We start from the raw sequence: 8139 nt of genomic DNA on the forward strand, positions 1-8139 counted from the left end.
TCTTTTAAACATACAGCATTACACAAGGGATGAATTAACACTGTTTGCATAGCTCTGTGTGTATGTGTATAATTAATATTTAATAATGTGGAAGATGAACTCTGGTGATGCTTGTTGCAACAGTTTAAGAAATTAGGCCCCCGTCTGTTCCAAAACTATTCTGGAAGACACTTCCCTAATTGCAGAGTCATCAGAAGAAAAGAAGTGCCTGAGCTGCAGGAACTCTAGCACAAAGTTTGATGCCTTCAATCTCACCTTTATCAATGGTCTATGCTACAATGCTAAAGTGGAAAGGTCCTGAGGCACATGTACATACGCCGTCCCGCCAGCTCTCTGATGGAGACATAACCTGTGGCAGATGTGTGAGTACAGCCAGCTGAGTTTAAAGACAGAAAACAGATCCTACAAGCCCTTGTAACAAGTTCCTCGCCAGCTTTCCTCTAGTCCCCCCAGGTATTGGAAGGTAACTATAAGGTCTCCCTAGAGTCTTCACCAGGATGAACAAGCCCGGCTCTCTCAGCCTGTCTTCATAGGACAGGTGCTCCAGCCCTCGGATCATCTTCGTGGCTCTCCTCCAGATTTGGGCCAACAGCTCCATGTCTTTCTTGCATTGGTGGCCCCAGAACTGGACACAGTGCTCTAGGTGGGGTCTCATGAGAGCATTTCATATTACTAAAACATTAAAAAGATGGTAAAACAATTTCCTTCATCCCATCTGGAGGCAAATATGAAAAAATATTCTTTACCTATATGTTTATTTTTTGTCTTTCTGGAGGTTTGTTTATTGTTTGGTTTTTTTATCCTTAAGAAAAAAAAAATGTGCTATTTTCTGTTTTCAGAATTACAGCTCATTTCTGGAAAGGGTAGACTAATCTGGGGGAAGTGTTTTAACACTGGCAACAAAATAACCTGAACATTTAAATATTCCAAACTTAAGATGCAGAACACAGAAACTTCATATGAATCTCAGCCTTTTTGTAGGGTTTGCTTCATCTCAGCTGGGTGCAGCTGTTAAGAAATGCATTTCTATTGAGCTATTTTATACTAACAAGGCTCTGCCATGAGTTTAGACAATTACTAAATTTGCCTGAAGCAAGCACTAATTAGAATTTCCTTCATATTTAATTCATTTCCTTAATTTCTCTCATTTTTCCTTTCTCTGTTTGTTTCTTCTTTATGTTTTTTTTTTTTTCTTTGGGTTTTACCTGCTTTCATATTGCAGTACTTTCTTCAGCTGTTTCCATTGACAACTCTCTTATGTGAAAATAATAGCAAATACTGTGTTTTAAAAGCATATAGTGAAGACCATCAGCAAAATGCAGTGTTAATCACAAGCATATTTTAATGAATTACCATATTATCATATTGTAACCAAAATTAATATAGTTAAATACATCCAACTACTATACTGCCCAGCTCTAAAGTAGAATGAAAAAGGGAAATGCAAGATACAGCTGTTACATGGTACTTCTTCCATGACATTGTGGTTAAGTTTGTTAAGGTCTATCAGCAACGAAACAAAAAATGGAAATGAGACTCTGCAGCCAATGACAGCACAAGGAATTTGCAAGCCACCAATGCATTAATTGTTGATGTATTTTTAAATGTCCACCTAAACCTCCAAGTGATGTAAATAGGTCAAGAAAGTGCTCTGTACAGAAAAGAGTAAACCAGTTAAATAATCTAAAATTCTAAAATATATATCAGAGAATTAACTGTAGGAGGCACTAATTCAGGTTCATTGAAATACATTTTATTAATCTTCTGTTGTAACTTAACAGCAAGTGTGGGCTGCTCCAAAGGGCAGCTTAGCCAGAAGCCAAAGGTGATAGCAAATCAGGCAGGAGCAGTGTCCCCCAAGACCCAAACAAGAAAAGCAGCATGTCTGATGGTAATCAGCATCATCAGCCAGCCCAGTGATCTCTGGACAAGTCCTTAGGGATGAGGCAAGCCTGCAGTCAAGTCCAAGCAAGGCAAGGTAAGGATCAGAAAGGTGCAAGGTCAGGATCAGAAAGGTGCAAGGCCAGGTGCAGGCATACCTGCAGCATAGCCCAGGAAGGAACCAAGCCTGGGCTTAGATGCAGCTCCTGAACCAAGGGCAGGTGTTGCATGGGTGATGATCCCAGATAAGATTTCTGACAGATCTTTCTTACACATCTAAGTTTACACAGTGGCACCATATCTGAAATGGTCTTAAAGACTGTCAGCTAAACTGCGGAGTAGGAAGAGGTTGTAGGATCTGCTGGTGCCCTCAGTGCCATGGCACAAGTTATGAAATTCTGCTGCTGGGCATCATACTCTTAAGTTCAACAAGTGTCACTATCTAAGACACACTTGGTTCCTAAAGTGTTATTTGGAGACAACTGCAAGTGACTCCCCAGGCTGTCCTCCTGTGCCACCAGATGACGCTCTTCAAAGTGCTCTACTGGCTTTACCAACATTAGACCTTCTAGGATTAGAGGCAAAGTTTGGTGAAAGTATCCTATTGAGTCATGCCAAAATTCTGAAGACATTATTCTGCTACACAGACCCTCAATGGAATACAACATTTCTAAATACAATTTTTTAAATGTATATCTCTAAATTCTTCCTGAAAGAATATTAAGAAAAGTTTATCTTTTGGTAGTGCTATATATCTAGACATAGACCCTTCCAAAATGATATTCTAACACTGAATCAACAGAGAAAGATGAAAAAGCAAATCACAGGTGGTTAGAGATGGGAAAGTAATAATTAATTTTGTATGTTCAGATCTGAAGAATGATTCTCTAATCTCAATATCCACCTGTAGATTTGTTTTGATCAAGAAATAAATTGCAGGTGCAGAAAGAATCTAGTTAGTGCTAAGTATAATTGGACATGTCTATTGCTTGGTGAGTAGAAGAGCAAATCAACATCTGCAGCCCTAGTTGGAAACAACCTGAGCACAGCCAAGGTTCCCGTGTTCATTCAGGAGCAACAAAGGAAGGCTGGCACACAGCCCTCAACATTGTTACCATCGACTTATGTTTCTATCATAATGAATGTCAAACTCATTTAGAAAAAAAAAAATAATAATTCATCTGTTAAAATTGAATGGCCAGATGAATGTTTTCTTGTAAGTGACCTTCAGGGATTGATTTTGTCCATTTAAATGTTACCAGTGAAATATGTGCATATGTTAAATAGATTGAGTGATCTCTTCTAAGTTACCTGTTACCTTAAACAACTGAGTCAACAATTTTCCCTAAGATAGACAAGATGATTTGACCTTTCTTTATCAGTTTACTCGCCTTATAGCACATTAACCTCTTTTATGAATGAAGAATTTCAAAGTGATCTTACATAAAGATGTGTTTTGTACACCATGATTTGAGAGGCTTTCTTTTGTGTTGGGTCTGTGAGGCAGGGCTTTGGTAGCGGGGGTGGGCCCACAAGGGTGGCTCCTGTGAGAAGCTGGGAGAATCTCCCCTGGCACCTTTGGCCAAGGACGAGCCCATCAGCAATAGTGATAATGCCAGTGTAATTAGCCTGTTTTAAGAGGGGAAAAGGAAACTGCAAGAAGACCTGCAGAGTAGAGGAGGGAGAGGTGAGAGCAATACCTGAGCAGAGATACCAAGGTCAGTGAGAAAGGATTAGGAGGAGGTGTCTAAGAAGAGGTTCTCCTGCAGCCCTTGGTGAGATAGCAGGCTGTCCCCCTGCAGCCCATGGAGGACCATGGTGGAGTAGATGTGGACCTGCAGCTGTGGAGGATCCCACACCAGGGGAGGTGACTGTTCCCAAAGTAGACCATGACTCTGTGGGAAGGCCACATGGGAGCAATCTGCTCCTGAGGGACTGCACCTTGTGGGAGGGACTCATGTTGGAAGGATTTCTGAAGGAATCCCTCCTGTGGGATGGACCCTGCATTGGACCAGGGGAAGAGTGTGAGAAGGAGCAGCTGAAAACAACATGTGATGAACCTCATTATAGTTTTACAATGCCCTCCATATTTACAGCAGCTGAACACAGTTTCCAGCAGTGTTAGTGAAAACAGCAAGTGCCTATTGTACTTCAGGAAGCCTCCAGAACATCTTTCATAGGGTCATAACTCTGCTTGCGAAACACAGCTTTTGTGCTATAGCATGTGTTTGAATAGGAAAATGGGATTTCCAACTACAGAATATAAATTTTCATTTAAGCTTAATCTGCTCTCCTGCTTTCAGTGGGTTTTGGTTCCAGTTCTCTTTGATCCTGTGGAAAAATTAGTTAATTAAAAGAACTCTGAGCATAAAAACGTTCAAAGTATTCTATCAGAAGTCAATGACTACAGCTTATGGCTGATTCTCAATCATCTGCATTTCCTGCTTAATGAAATACGACACAGCATGAATTCCAAAATAGCCAGTCTAATTTTTTACAGTTCTGAAAATGAATGTTTTCAATTATTGACCAAAGACATAACAATTTACATATTTCTGATTTTTTATTTTGATATACATGTCTCAAAGGATTTTTCATCTAGATAAGTTATTCACAAATGAAAAATGAGTGCCACTCAGTCATACTCAGTTCTTTGAAAGAGAGTTTAGTCATGCACATTAGCATCTATGTATTCCTTTGTCACTCACAGGCATTAAAGACAAATCCACTTCTAATTGGAATTCAAGGCTGGAAAACCCCTGCCTGTCCAGTCACTGCACAATTTCCAGTGAGTAACCATTATGTGGAGTTACACTTTTCCTCCACGTCTCATCCTTTATATACACACATACATAGGTCACTCAATGCTTTGGTCAGAGATCTAGAGTGATACTTGCAGTCTTTCCAAGGTCCCCATGTAAAAAGTCTAATTTTCAATATCTACAATAAATTACATGGTGATGAAGGCTATGGTTAGGAGTCAGTTTTCCTGAAAACCTGTGTTTAGAAGAGTCATCTCATTTAGATGCTTGTTCATCTTAGAAATTACCCCCCGAAAAAGCCAGTTTTTTTGATTGATCTCCAAAAACAAACCCGTATTCACTTGCTAGGATAAAAGAATAAAAAATTGTCATCTGTCTTCAGTAGGATACCTAAGCCTGAAACAGTAAAAACACAAGTCTTATACCATTTCTGCCCGAAAGGTCATCTACATGCAGGATGTTAACATGTAATCAGCACTCAGTGGCATTTAAAAGAAGTAGCATAAAAGGCCTCATTGTTGCACTCTTCATAATGAAATCATGGAAAGGCACAAGTCCTAAAATGATTACAACTAAGCTTTGCTGAACCACTATAGGCACAGGGTTCAGCGTGTGGAGAGATTAAAGCCTTGTGCAATCACTGCCTAGAGACCACATGTCATTTCAGATCAATTGGCATGATGAATCTTTTACATAATGTGAATCACAGTCTAATTGTGAGTTTGATTGCATCTACTGTTGTTCCGATCACACAACCTCAGCACATAGAGGCGAATAGGGAACTAAGCTATTGTATAGAGTTGAAGGAAGAAAGAGAAGCTGTGTAGCATGAAATGAAAGTGCCATCTCACAGGATATATATTACTAAAAGTTGCTGAGCAATTTAACAGCTACATGTAATATATATATTGACATCATCAAAAAATGCAATTAGAGGAGCATCTCTTCCACCAATAGAAATATATCATTTCTGAAATCAGCAGTCTGCTACCAGGAAACTCAGACTGAAAGTCTTGTTGTCAGGGAAGATGCATTTAAGACAATAAACTCTCCATTACTTGCAATACTGGCAGAATGTAACTAACCCAAGATTCTCACAAGAGCTGGCAAAAAAATTATGGTACAATATGCTTCAAAGATATTTCTAAAGATCACGTTCATTCATGGATTTTTTATATATCATATTGCAAAACAAAGCAGAAATTGATCCTCTATGGAAATTACATTGCTTCTATTACAATAGTAGCTGAGACATATAAAATCTATAATGCATTTATTCCCCAATACCATTACAACTACTGTTTTCACCTTATAAATATAAAGCAGGATACCAATTAAGTAAGGAATTTGTCCTAGACACTCCAGGAAATCTACAGAATAGCAAGTGGTGCTATCCAGGCAGTCAAGTAGCAATGTAGCACTATAGTTACTGGGTAGGTGTCAGACTCAAACCCCTGCTTGACTGTCAGTGAACCAGCTGGATGTGGGGGCACAGGGCATTATTATATTAATTACAGAATTATTCTGTTTCTCAGTCTTGAAGGAAAAAGACCTACCCAGACATTGTAGAGGTACCATCAACCTGCATAAGGTGAGCAAGAGGCATGCCTTGAAGACACGTGACCATAAAACTGTATTCTCTTGAGAGAAATTAACAAGATTGCAAAATGGTATCAAAATCAATTTTCAAGGTGACTTGGTTCAACTTTACTATCAATTATAACATCCAAGTAGGAATTCTCAGTCTCACAGCAGCACTACATTTGGCCATCACCCTCTCCTCTCTTAAATACATTTTATGTTTAAGGCTACAGAACTTTTTCTTATCTGTTAGAGGTTTTCTACATGGCAACCTACCTTTTCCTCTTAAAGTCATTAAAGCTAAAGACCATGGAGTCATTTCAAGCTTTGATTATGTGTAGGTGGTTGGCTATGGTTTTATTTAGCTTCAGATTATAGATGAATGTGCAAAATATTTGAGATGTTTCTAAAACAAATGGATATCAATAGAAATAAATACAGGTCAAGGGCTGGCAGATCAGTTGACATAAATAATAATACCAGTGATGGAACTATGCCAATTTACCTCTGCTAGACAATTGTTCTGAGGATCCAGGAAATAAACTTGCACTCAGATAAAAAGTTTGTTGTGCCAGCAAATTCTTCTCTTATGAAGTTGTAGCTTAGCTACAGAAGCTCTAAATGTTTATGGTGCCAATAAAGGTATTTGCACTAAATTTACATTAAGAAAGAAAAAAGAAAAGAAAAAAAAAAGAAAAGAAAAGTAAGAAAGTAAAAAGAAACTCTGATCTAGGATCTTTCTGATAGATGCCTCTGCTAAGGACTTTCTTAACCTCTACTTGAATGTTTTTGATGTGCTGACAGTCAACCCAACTACTTTGCTGTCAACATTTTCTGACCCACTACACAGTATAACTCAGTGTAACTAAGATATGTAGATCTGAGTATGGAATTACCATTGCTCCTTGGGGATTTGGAGTCTATTTGTTAACAGGAAACGAACACTAGAGCATCTCAGTAGTCACTAAAGTGTACATTGATGTTTACTTGGGAAGTACTTGGGGGCGGGGGGGGAAAAAAAGTAGTGAACTGTATTTCACTGTTTAGAATCCAAATATTTACCAGATGACTCACACGAAATCTTGCAGGTAACTAGTTTCAGAACTCTTTTTTTTTTTTTTTTTTTTTTTTTTTTCCCCTGAGGTACTTCAACAGAAGTCAGAAATAAAGCTGATTACACTGAGGTCCTCCTTCTTACTTAGCCTACTGCGAGGACTTAAAATCCAGGAAAATGCATATAACAGAAAAAATAACAGGATTGGGTGGAAGTGAAAAGCAGAATTTGGTCATGTAGACAGAGGTTAGGAAAAAATCTGGAACTGGGTGATAAGAATGCCATATGAATATCCTCTTACTTGATATCACAGGTATCAAGCACTAACTAGAGTCATGTGGTTTAGAGATATTAAAGGAATATGGTTAAGGTAAAAATCTCTGCTGGTAATGTGGATTTCATCAGTCCGAAAGCATTTTTCCTCAATAATTTAATTGCCTCTGTCTTGCAAAGATTCAGTATCGTGATGAGAACTGAAAGCACAGTCTTTTATCAGGAACAGAACACAGAATAGGCTAATAGGAAGCATAAAACTATAGGCCTGCCAAAAGTAATGACCTGAACTCCTGGATTCTAAGAGAGCTCAGATTTCCCTGAGGCAGTCTTCACCGTCCTCATGTTAGTGAAAAACTTCACTACAAAAGGCTCAGCAAATCATACAGGTATACCATCCAAAGCCCTATCATGCAGAAAGATCATTTCTACAAAATATATTATTACTCATAAATGCCATTGGACTTTTTAGATATTGAAGGAAGATTCATACTTCCAGCTGTAAAGAAAGGGAACTCAATTAGTTTCCCAACACAAAAATACAAGGAAACACAAACACAACTCAGTGGCTCCTGCCAGACGCCCAGG

This window comes from Apus apus, chromosome 2, assembly GCF_020740795.1.
Source record: "Apus apus isolate bApuApu2 chromosome 2, bApuApu2.pri.cur, whole genome shotgun sequence".
In the NCBI taxonomy this organism is placed as follows: Eukaryota; Metazoa; Chordata; class Aves; order Apodiformes; family Apodidae; genus Apus; species Apus apus.